General features: G+C 40.3%; 1 long non-coding RNA gene across 1 annotated transcript in view; it reads right to left on the minus strand.

The window, feature by feature from the left end:
• Positions 1–229: 229 nt before the first annotated feature.
• The window catches only part of LOC137224412 (uncharacterized), a 286,239-nt gene continuing 273,316 nt past the window's right edge, over positions 230–13,152 (minus strand). Inside the window, exon 3 of the long non-coding RNA XR_010943334.1 lies at positions 230–331. This is a non-coding gene — a long non-coding RNA (uncharacterized lncRNA). The remainder of the gene's footprint in view (positions 332–13,152) is intronic.

A 13,152-nucleotide genomic window follows, 5' to 3' on the forward strand; every position in this document is an offset into this window, starting at 1 on the left:
GCAGAGGTCCCACACCCAGCACTTCAGACCCGATTTCCTAGTGCAGAATGGCTGGGTCGACACTTCAGCTCGCGGGCCCCCCGTGCAGACTCCGCGACATAGAGCCTGAGCTGCAGCCAACCCGGCCCTTGAGAGCTCCGCCCCCTCCCTCCCACTGACGCTGCCGGGATCCCCACACAGCAGCCTGACCCACAGCCTGTGGGGGAGCGCTCGCTCTCACCTCTCCATTCTCTGATCAAAATATAAAATTTCCTTTGCTTCTAAACCAAACTCAGTCTCGATCTGTTGGCTCCAATGACACTGGGCAGGGGGACCCTTGTTGGGGCCCACTCTGTAGGATCAGTAACAGAAATTGAGAACACTGTAACTTCAATGAACAGATGTGTGAGCCAAACTGTAATTAACATAAAGCAGTGTATAAGGCTCGGGTAAAATAAGATGTTTCTAACACTCCCATTGGATATTTCCATCACTTTATTATAGAGGTTTGTCTTATTTGTCAGGTCAACATTAGAGAAACGAAGTGATTTCTTTCCAAGGATGTACATCTAATAATCTTGGCTGAGGCTTCAATCTTGTTTTGAATGCTTTTCCATTGAAAATGCTACCTCTCTTTCAGCTCCCCCATTTCTGAGAAGTATAAAATCTTATAATTTATTATTACCAAAGGGGAAAGGTGGGAGGAGGGATAAATTAACAGTTTGGGATTAACACATACACACTGCTATGTATAAAATAGATCATCAACAAGGAACTACTGTATAGCACAGGGAACTACCCTCAATTTTTCACAATAACCTATAAGGGGAAGTAATCTGGAAAAGAACAGATATTTTTATCGACATCATCTATCAACGACAGATAAAATGTAACCTAAGGGAAGCCGATGGTGAGCGCTTCTGACCCTAAAGACTTCAATCATCTAAAGTTCGGACTCTGCCTACTTCCCAAGGCCCTTAATGAACATATGTGTAGCCGTAGCTTAAAAAATCCCCAGTTTGGGGTTCGGGGAGACACTGATTTGAAAAAATCCCTGGTGTTCTCCTTACATGCATGGGACCCTTCTTACTGCTAAAACGTGCCTGTCACACCCAGAGGATGGTACACCGTCTGATCGGGAAGAGTTTGGAAAAGACATCTCATCTCCTCATCTCTTGGTGCTCAGGTTCACACCTCCAGCATCTTTCCTAACAATCTCCCCACTTGGGGATGTCAGCACCTTCAACATCCTGTTGCACACAGTTTGGAATTTGTCCAGAGGATGAAGCAGAAGGATGAGAAACAATGAGAGACAAGTCCTAGGTGTTTGGACAGGCACATGTCACTCTAATTTCCAATCAGGAAGACGTATTGACCAAAGGCTAAGATTACCCATGGAAACAGAATAGGGCTTGAGGAAATCCCACTGTTTTGTGGCCTGTTCTCAAAAACACAAGTTGAAAAATGGAACTCAGGGGCACTAAAATTCACGAAACTAAAGAGCTGAAAATATCTATCGTCAAAAAATGTCTTGAGGTAAGTCACCGAAAATGACTTGTAAGCAAGGGAGAATGGCAGGAAAGGGATTTGAAGAGGTAGAAAGGACTCGACATTAAAGCACAAGAAAAGGGGCTGAACATCGCCAACGATGCAGTTGGCCAGAAAGGGCGTATGTGTTTTTTTCTGAATATATTCAAGAAAAGGGCATATGCCCTTTTTAGCCAACCAAACAGGTGGGCACTGGAAATCAATACTACAAAAGGTATCACTTTGCATCAGTCAGAAGAGCCATCCTCATAAAGTGTAAACACCAGAAATGCAGGACAGGGCGAGGAGAAAAGGGAGCCCTGTGAGGCTGATAGTGGAAATGTAAATTGCCAATGGCCACTCTGGAGAAATGTATTGTGTTTACTAAATCATCTAAAAAATGAGCTTACAGAACATAGGGCACTTGCACTCATGGGCGTATATCTCGGGAAAACCAAAAATCGACAGGACACAGGCACCCCAACATTTACGGCCTCTCTGTTTAAAAGAGCCTCGACTTGGATACAACCTAAATGTCCCTGAAAGGAAAAAATGGATAAAAGAGATGTGGTACGTATGTAGAGTGGAATATTACTCAGCCCGGAAATCAATGAAATAAGGCCAGTTGCAACAACTCCAAAGGAGTTACGTATGATCATTCTAAGTGACAGAAGTCAAAAAGAAAAAGACACATATCATAAGATATCACTTAAAGTTGGAATCAAAAATGGCTACACATGAAATAAATTACAAAAGATAAACATAGTCAAATATGTAGAAAACACACATAAAGCTGCTAAAGCGGAATGGTAGGGAGGGGTGAGGCATTATCCAGGAGGTTGAAATTAGCAAATATACCATTCCAAATACTAAATTGATAATCAAAAATGCCTACACAGTACCTCAAAGAACTGCACTCAGCACACTCAAGTCACCAGAAAAGAATATATACCACTGGTAAGAATCTGAAGAAGAATTTATTGATGTCTCTCTATATGTGAATAAAGTGGATGTACAGCAGCGAGAAACAGACCATTGAAAATCAGCTGTACCCAATATAATAATAAATTTAAAAAAAAAGAAGACAGTGAGACAGAAAAATTCTTACAACTTTTGCTCAGGGGCTGTTAGTCAACATGGATTGAACACATATAGACCCACAGCAGAATGAGACATAAGGCTGGAAACTGTTTGCGCTAAGAGAATTAGTGAGGTTGGGTGAGGAAATGCAGACCCTTTAAAGTAATACTTCCTGGTACCCATTCCATGGGTCCCAAATCTGCAGGTTCAAGGGAACTGCCTACAGGAAAAACATGCATGGAAAACCCAGAGGACTGTACACCGTGTGAACGGGAAAGGTGTCTAAAATGCACCTCATTTTTCTTCTCCTGGTGTTCCGGTTCGCCATTCCAGCCACTATACTAAAAATCTCCCCACTTGGAGAATCAGAGCCTTTAACCTCCTGTTCCGCACAGTTTGCAATATGTGCAGAGGATGAACGGGAAGAGGGAGAACCAATGAGACACTAGCTGTGGGTGTTTCAACAGGCACATGTCAGTCCAATTTCCCATCGGGAAGAAGAATTAACCAAAGGCTCAGCCTGCCAGCCCAAAACCAGAATAGGGCCTGAAGCAATCCTGCGGTTTTGCGGCCAGCTCACAAAAAAGCGAGTTGAAAAATGGAGCTCAGGGGCAATGCAATTCACAAAGCTGCAGAGTTATAAATGACACCTAACGTCCCAAAATATATTGAGGTAAGGCAACAAAGAGGCTCTGAATGCAAGGCAGAATTGCAGGAAACAGATTTCAAGAGGTTGATTGGTCTAGCCTTTAAAACACACGAAAAGCGGCAGAACTTCGACAATGATGCAGTTGGCCAAAAAGGGCGTATGCGTTTTTTCCTGAATGAATTCAGGAAAAAACGCATACGCCCTTTTTTGCCAACCAAGCAAGTGGGCAATGCAAATCCGCAAAACAAAGAAGTCTCACTTCCCACCACTCAAAAGGGCCATCCGAAAAATGTGTAAAACCAGAAATGCAGGACAGGTCATGGAGAACAGGGAGCCTTATTACGAGGATGTGCGCAGTGTAAATTGCCGAGAGCCACTCTGGAGAACTGGATGGTGTTTCCTGAAACATTTAAAAAACAGAGCGACAGAGCATAGGGGACTTCCACTCACGGGCGAATATATTGGGAAGGCTAAAAATAAACAAGACACAGGCACTCCAAAGTATAGGGCTGCTCTGTTTACAAGAACCTAGATTTCAGTTCACCTTAAATATCCCAGGAAAGAGAACAATGGATAAAGAAGTTGTGGTACTTATGTACAATGGAATATCACTCAGCCATGAAATCAATGTCATAAGGCTAGTAGCAGCATAATGAGTGGATTTAGGTCTGATGACTCTAAGTGAAATAAGTCACACAGAAAAAGAAACTTATCATAAGATATCACTTATAGAGGGAATGTAAACATCACTACACATGAACTAAATTACAAAACAAAGCAGAGTCACACATTTAGAAAACAAGCTTATGCCTGCTTAAGCGGAAAGGTGAGGTGGGGTGATGCATAAAAAAAGAGGTGGAAATTAGCACAGATATGGTTATATACATCAAATGTGTAATAGAAAAGACCTACTCCTTGCTCAATGAACTAGACTCAACACTCCCTCTTCACCAAAGAAAAATATATCTGACTAGTAAGAATCTTAAAACCTATGTATTGATATGTCACCGTAGGGAAATCAAGTGTGTGTAGAGCGGCATAAACACAGCAGTGAAACTCAGCTAAACCCCATTATAAAAATGAATTTCAAACACAAACACAAAGACAGTGAAAGAGAGAGAAATTCTTACAAAATTCGTTCAGGAGCTGTGACGCAACACGGACTGACCACATCTACAACAAAGGCTGGATGAGACATAAGGCTGGACACTCTTGTGGCTGAGAGGATTGGTAGGGCTGGGTGAGCAAAGGCATACCCTTTAAAGTAACTCTGCGTGCTACCCATTCCATGGGTCCCAACTCTCCAGGTTCACAGAATCTGCCTATGGCTAAAAGATGAGCGGGAAAACCAAAGGATGGTACACGGTGTGATCCAGAAAGGTTTCTAAAACGCACCTCATTTTTTAATCTCCTGCTGCTTGGGTTCACCATTCCAGCTGCTTAACTAACAATCTCTTCACCTGAATAATCACTGCCTTTAACCTCCTGTTTCCCACAGTTTGCAGTTTGTCCGGAGGATGGACGGGAAGAGGGGGAATCAATGAGAGACTAGCTATCGGTGTTTGGATGGGCACATGCCACTCTAATTTCCCATCAGGAAGAAAAATTAACCTAAGGCTCAGCCTGCCACTTCAGAACCAGAATAAGGCCTGAGGCAATCCTGCAGTTTGCGGCCAGCTCACAAAAAAGGGAATTGAAAAATGGAGCTCAGGGGCACTGCAGTTCACAAAGCTGCAGAGTTATAAAAGACAACTATCATCGAAAAATATATTGAGGTAAGGCAACGAAGAGGATTTGAAACCAAGGCAGAATTGCAGGAAACAGATTTCAAGAGGTAGATTGGAGTCGCCTTTAAAGCACATGAAAAGCAGCAGAACTTCGACAATGATGCAGTTGGTCAAAAAGGGTGTATATATATTCAGGAAAAAACGCATACGCCCGTTTTTGCCAACCAAGAAAGGGGGCATTGCAAATCTGTACTAAAAAGAAGTCACACTTCCCACCAGTCCAAAGGGCCATCCGAAAAAGTGTTAAAACCAGAAAGGCAGGACAGGCCATGTCGAACAGGGAGCCTTGTTACGCTGATGGATGGGATGTAAATTGTGAACAACCACTCAGGAGAAGTGTATGGTGTTTCTTAAAACATCTAAAAAACAGAGCTACAGATCATAGGACACTTCCACTCCTGGGCAGACATCTTGGGAAAACTAAAAATCAATAACACACAGCCAACCCAAAATTTAAGGCTCCTCGGTTTACAAAATCCTCGACTTTGGTACACCTTAAATATCCCAGGAAAGAGAAAAATGGGTAAAGAAGTTGTGGTACTTATTTACAATGGAATATCCCTCAGCCATGAAATCAATGTCATAAGGCCAGCAGCACCAAAATGAGTGGATTTAAGCACAATGATTCTCAGTGAAAGAAGTCACACAGAAAAAGAAACTTATCATAAGATATCACTTATAGAAGGAATGTAAACATGGCTACACATGAGCTGAAATAAAAAACAGAACAGAATCACACATTTACTAAAGGCACTTATGCCTGCTTAAGGGGAAAGGTGAGGTGGGATGATGCATAAAACCAGAGTTTGAAATTAGCACAGATACCATTCCATAAACCAAATATGTAATAGACAAGACCTACACTTTGCTCAATGAACTGGCCTCAACATCCCCTATTCACCACAGAGGAATATATGTGACAAGTAAGAATCTTAAAACCTATGTATTAATATGTCTCCGTAAGGGAATCAAGTGTTTGTAGAGTGGCAGAAACACTGCAGTGAAAATCAGCTAAACCCCATTATAAAAAAACTGTAAAAAACAGAGAGGCAGGACAGGCCATGGAGAACAGGGAGCCTTGTTACCCTGATGGGCGGGATGTAACCTGCCAACAGCCACTCTGGAGAAGTGTATGGTGTTTCCTGAAACACGTAAAAAACGGAGCTACAGAGCATAGGGCACTTCCACTGAAGGGCATATATCTTGGGAAAACTAAAAATCAACAAGATACAGCTACCCCAAAGTTTAGGGCTCTTCTGTTTACAAAATCCTCGACTTCAGTACACCTTAAATATCTCAGGAAATAGAAAAATGGATAAAGAAGTTGTGGTACTTATGTACAATGGAATATCACTCAGCCACTAAATCAATGTCATAAGGCCAGCAGCAGCATGAGTGGATTTAGGTACGATGATTCTAAGTGAAAGAAGTCACACAGAAAGAGAAACTTATCATAAGATATCACTTATAGAGAGAATGTAAACATGGCTACACATGAGCTGAAATACAAAACAAAACAGAGTCCCACATTTAGAAAAGGCACTTATGCCTGCTTAAGGGGAAAGGTGAGGTGGGGGGATGCATAAAACCAGAGTTTGATATTAGCACAGATACCATTCCTTAAACCAAATATGTAATAGACAAGACCTACTCTTTGCTCAGTGAACTGGACTCAACACCCCCTATGCACAGCAGAGGAATATATGTGACTAGTAAGAATCTTAAAACCTATTTATTGATATGTCTCTGTAATGGAATCTTGTGTGTGTAGAGCGGCATAAACACTGCAGTGAAAATCAGCTAAACCCCATTATAAAAATGAATTTAAAAAACAAAAAAACACAAAGAGAGTGAACGAGAGAGAAATTCTTACAAAATTCTTTCAGGGGCTGTGATGCACCCTGAATTGACCTTATCTACACCCACAGCTGGATGAGACATAAGGCTGGACAATTGGGGCTGACAGGATTGGTGATGTTGGGTGAGCAAATGCAGACCCTTTAAAGCAATACTTCGCGCTACCCATTCCATGGGTCCCAACTCTCCAGGTTTAAGGGAATCTTCCTACAGCTAAACCATGCATAGGAAACCCAGAGGATGGTACACCGTGTGATCGGGAAAGGTTTCTAAAATGCACCTCATTTTTCCTCCCCTGGTACTCGGGTTCGCCATTCCAGCCGCTTTACTAACAATCTCACCATTAGGAGAGTCAGCCCCTTTAACCTCCTGTTTCGCACAGTCTGCAATTAGTGTGGAGGATGAAAGGTATGAGGGGGAACCAATGAGAGAATAGCTGTAGGTGTTTGGACGAGCACATGCCACTCTTATTTCCCATCAGGAGGAAGAATTAACCAAAGGCTCAGCCTGCCGCCCCAGAACCAGAATAGGGCCTGAAGCAATCCTGTGGTTTTGCCGCCAGCTCACAAAAAAAAGCGAGTTGAAAAATGGAGCTCAGGGGCACTGTAATTCACAAAGCAGCAGAGTTCAAAAAGGCAACGTTACTTGAAAAATATATTGAGGTAAGGCAATGCAGGGGATTTGAAACCAAGGCAGAATTGCAGGAAACAGGTTTCAACAGGTAGATTGGAGTCTCCTTTAAAGCACATGAAAAGCGGCAGAACTTCGACAATGATGCAGTTGGCCAAAAAGGACGTATGCGTTTTTTCCTGAATTTATTCAGGAGAAAACACATACGCCCTTTTTGGCCAACCAAGCAAGCGGGCAATGCAAATCCACACAGCAAAAAGTCTCTCTACCCACCGGTCCAAAGGCCATCGAGAAAAATGTAAAACCCAGAGAGGCAGGACAGGCCATGGAGAACAGGGAGCCTTGTTGCCCTGATGGGCGGGATGTAACCTGCCAACAGCCACTCTGGAGAAGTGTATGGTGTTTCCTGAAACATGTAAAAAACAGAGCTACAGAGCATAGGTCACTTCCACTGAAGGGCATATATCTTGGGAAAACTAAAAATCAACAAGACACAGCCACCCCAAAGTTTAGGGCTCTTCTGTTTACAAAACCCTCGACTTTGGTACACCTTAAATATCCCAGGAAATAGAAAAATGGATAAAGAAGTTGTGGTACTTATGTACAATGGAATATCACTCAGCCATGAAATCAATGTCATAAGGCCAGCAGTAGCATAATGAGTGGATTTATGTACGATGATTCTAAGTGAAAGAAGTCACACAGAAACAGAAACATCATAAGATATCACTTATAGAGGGAATGTAAACATGGCTACACAGGAGCTGAATTACGAAACAGAACAGAGTCCCACATTTAGAAAATGCACTTATGCCTGCTTAAGGGGAAAGGTGAGATGGGGTGATGCATACAACCAGAGTTTGAAATTAGCACAGATACCATTCCATAAACCAAATATGTAATAGACAAGACCTACTCTTTGCTCAGTGAACTGGACTCAACACCCCGTATGCACCACAGAGGAAAGTAGGTGACAAGTAAGAATCTTTTTTTTTTAACATCTTTACTGGAGTATAATTGCCTTACAATGGTGTGTTAATTTCTGCTTTATAACAAAATGAATCAGTTGCATATATACATATGTTACCATATCTCTTCCCTCTTACATCTCCCTCCCTCCCACCCTCCCTATCCCACCCCTCCAGGCGATCACAAAGCACCGAGCTGATCTCCCTGTGCTATGCGGCTGCTTCCCACTAGCTATCTACATTATGTTTGGTAGTGTATATATGTCCATGCCTCTCTCTCGCTTTGTTACAGCTCACCTTGCCCCTCCCCATATCCTCAAGTCCATTCTCTAGTAGGTCTCTAGTAGGTCTGTTCTCTAGTAAGTCTTTATTCATGTCTTACCCCTAAGCTCTTCATGACATTTTTCTTCTTAAATTCTATATATATGTGTTAGCATATGGTATTTCTCTCTCTCTTTGTGACTTACTTCACTCTGTATGACAGACTCTAGGTCTATTCACCTCATTACAAAGAGTTCATTTCTTTTTATGGCTGAGTAATATTCCATTGTATATATGTGCCACATCTTCTTTATCCATTCTTCCAATGATGGACACTTAGGTTGTTTCCATCTTTGGGCCACTGTAAATAGAGCAGCAATGAACATTTTGGTACATGACCCTTTTTGAATTATAGTTTTCTCAGGGTATATGCCCAGTAGTGGGATTGCTGGGTCATATGGTAGTTTTATTTGTAGTTTTTTAAGGAACCTCCATACTGTTCTCCACAGTGGCTGTATCAATTTACATTCCCGCCAACAGTGCAAGAGGGTTCCCTTTTCTCCACACGCTCTCCAGCATTTATTGTTTCTAGATTTTTTGATGATGGCCATTCTGACTGGTGTGAGATGATATCTCATTGTAGTTTTGATTTGCATTTCTCTAATGATTAGTGATATTGAACATTCTTTCATGTGTTTGTTGGCAATCTGTATATCTTCTTTGGAGAAATGTCTATTTAGGTCTTCTGCCCATTTTTGGATTGGGTTGTTTGTTTTTTTGTTATTAAGCTGCATGAGCTGCTTATAAATTTTGGAGACTAATCCTTTGTCAGTTGCTTCATTTGAAAATATTTTCTCCCATTCTGAAGATTGTCTTTTGGTCTCATTTATGGTATCCTTTGCTGTGTAAAGGCTTTGAAGTTTGCTTAGGTCCCATTTGTTTATTTTTGTTTTTATTTCCATTTCTCTAAGAGGTGGGTCAAAAAGTATCTTGCTGTGATTTATGTCATACAGTGTCCTGCCTATGTTTTCCTCTAAAAGTTTGATAGTTTCTGGACTTACATTTAGGTCTTTAATCCATTTTGAGCTTATTTTTGTGTATGGTGTTAGGGAGTGATCTAATCTCATACTTTAACATGTACCTGTCCAGTTTTCCCAGCACCACTTATTGAAGAGGCTGTCCTTTCTCCACTGTACATTCCTGCCTCCTTTATCAAAGATAAGGTGATCATATGTGCGTGGGTTTATCTCTGGGCTTTCTATCCTGTTCCATTGATCTATCTTTCTGTTTTTCTGCCAGTACCATACTGTCTTGATTACTTTAGCTTTGTAGTATAGTCTGAAGTCAGGAAGCCTGATTCCTCCAGCTCCATTTTTTGTTCTCAAGACTGCTTTGGCTATTCGGAGTCTTTTGTGTTTCCATACAAATTGTGAAACTTTTTGTTCCAGTTCTGTGAAAAATGCCAGTGGTAGTTTGATAGGGATTGCATTGAATCTGTAGATTGCTTTAGGTAGTAGACTCATTTTCACAATGTTGATTCTTCCAATCCAAGAACATGGTATATCTCTCCATCTATTTGTATCATCTTTAATTTCTTTCATCAGTGTCTTATAATTTTCTGCATACAGGTCTTTTGTCTCCTTAGGTAGGTTTATTCCTAGATATTTTATTCTTTTTGTTGCAGTGGTAAATGGGAGTGTTTTCTTGATTTCACTTTCAGATTTTTCATCTTTAGTGTATAGGAATGCCAGAGATTTCTGTGCATTAATTTTGTATCCTGCTACTTTACCAAATTCATTGATTAACTCTAGTAGTTTTCTGGTAGCATCTTTAGGATTCTCTATGTGTAGTATCATGTCATCTGCAAACAGTGACAGCTTTACTTCTTCTTTTCCGATTTGGATTCCTTTTATTTCCTTTTCTTCTCTGATTGCTGTGGCTAAAACTTCCAAAACTATGTTGAATAAGAGTGGTGAGAGTGGGCAACCTTGTCTTGATTCTGATCTTAGTGGAAATGCTTTCAGTTTTTCACCATTGAGGATGATGTTGGCTGTGGGCTTGTCATATATGGCCTTTATTATGTTGAGGAAAGTTCCCTCTATGCCTACTTTCTGCAGGGTTTTTATCATAAATGGGTGTTGAATTTTGTCAAAAGCTTTCTCTGCATCTATTGAGATGATCATATGGTTTTTCTCCTTCAATTTGTTAATATGGTTTATCACATTGATGATTTGCGTATATTGAAGAATCCTTGCATTCCTGGAATAAACCCCACTTGATCATGGTGTATGATCCTTCTAATGTGCTGTTGGATTCTGTTTGCTAGTATTTTGTTGAGGATTTTTGCATCTATGTTCATCAGTGATATTGGCCTGTAGTTTTCTTTCTTTGTGACATCCTTGTCTGGTTTTGGTATCAAGGTGATGGTGGCCTCGTAGAATGAGTTTGGGAGTGTTCCTTCCTATGTTATATTTTGGAAGAGTTTGAGAAGGATAGGTGTTAGTTCTTCTCTAAATGTTTGATAGAATTCGCCTGTGAAGCCATCTGGTCCTGGGCTTTTGTTTGTTGGAAGACTTTTAATCACAGTTTCAATTTCAGTGCTTGTGATTGGTCTTTTCATAGTTTCTATGTCTTCCTGATTCAGTCTTGGCAAGTTGTGCATTTATAAGAATTTGTCCATGTCTTCCAGGTTGTCCATTTTATTGACATAGAGTTGCTTGCAGTAATCTCTCATGATCTTTTTTATTTCTGCAGTGTCAGTTGTTACTTCTCCTTTTTCATTTGTAAATCTATTGATTTGAGTCTTCTCCCTTTTCTTCTTGATGAGTCTGGCTAATGGTTTATCTATTTTGTTTATCTTCTCAAAGAACCAGCTTTTAGTTTTATTGATCTTTGTTATCGTTTCCTTCATTTCTTTTTCATTTATTTCTGATCTGATTTTTATGATTTCTTTCCTTCTTCTAACTTTGGGATGTTTTTGTTCTTCTTTCTCTAATTGCTTTAGGTGCAAGGTTAGGTTGTTTATTTGAGATGTTTCCTGTTTCTTATGGTGGGCTTGGATTGCTATAAACTTCCCTCTTAGAACTGCTTTTGCTGCATCCCATAGGTTTTGGGTCGTCGTGTCTCCATTGTCATATTTTTCTAGGTATTTTTTTATTTCCTCTTTGAATTCTTCAGTGATCACTTCGTTATTAAGTAGTGTATTGTTTAGCCTCAATGTGTTTGCATTTTTTACAGATCGTTTCCTGTAATTGATGTCTAGTCTCATGGCGTTGTGGTCGGGAAAGATACTTGATAGAATTTCAATTTTCTTAAATTTACCAAGGCTTGATTTGTGACCAAAGATATGATCTATCCTGGAGAATGTTCCATGAGCACTTGAGAAAAATGTGTATTCTGTTGTTTTTGGATGGAATGTCCTATAAATATCAATTAAGTCCATCTTGTTTAATGTATCATTTAAAGCTTTTGTTTCCTTATTTATTTTCATTTTGGATGATCTGTCCATTGGTGAAAGTGGAGTGTTAAAGTCCCCTACTATGAATGTGTTACTGTCGATTTCCCCTTTTATGGCTGTTAGTATTTGCCTTATGTATTGAGGTGCTCCTATGTTGGGTGCATAAATATGTACAATTTTTATATCTTCTTGGATCGATCCCTTGATCATTATGTAGTGTCCTTCTTTGTCTCTTGTAATAGTCTTTATTTTAAAGTCTATTTTGTCTGATATGAGAATTGCTACTCCAGCTTTCTTTTGGTTTCCATTTGCATAGAATATCTTTTTCCATCCCCTTACTTTCAGTCTGTATGTGTCTCTAGGTCTGAAGTGGGTCTCTTGTAGACAGCATATATATGGGTCTTGTTTTTGTATCCATTCAGCCAATCTGTGTCTTTTAGGGAACAATTTATTCCATTCACATTTAAGGTAATTATTGATATGTATGTTCCTATTCCCATTTTCTAAATTGTTTTGGGTTCGTTATTATAGGTCTTTTCCTTCTCTTGTGTTTCTTGCCTAGAGAAGTTCCTTTAGCATTTGTTGTAAACCTGGTTTTGTGGTGCTGAACTCTCTCAGTTTTTGCTTGTCTGTAAAGGTTTTAATTTTCCATCACATCTGAATGAGATCCTTGCTGGGTAGAGTAATCTTGGTTGCAGGTTTTTCTCTTGCATCACTTTCAGTATGTCCTGCCACTCCGTTCTGGCTTGCAGAGTTCCTGCTGAGAGATCAGTTGTTAATCCCATGGGAATTCCCTTGTGTGTTATTTGTTGTTTTTCCCTTGATGCTTTTAATATGGTTTCTTTATATTTAATTTTTGACAGTTTGATTAATATGTGTCTTGGCGTATTTCTCCTTGGATTTATCCTGTATGGGACTCTCTGTGCTTCCTGGACTTGATTAACTATTTCCTTTCCC

Source organism: Pseudorca crassidens, chromosome 5, assembly GCF_039906515.1.
Source record: "Pseudorca crassidens isolate mPseCra1 chromosome 5, mPseCra1.hap1, whole genome shotgun sequence".
Taxonomy (NCBI): Eukaryota; Metazoa; Chordata; class Mammalia; order Artiodactyla; family Delphinidae; genus Pseudorca; species Pseudorca crassidens.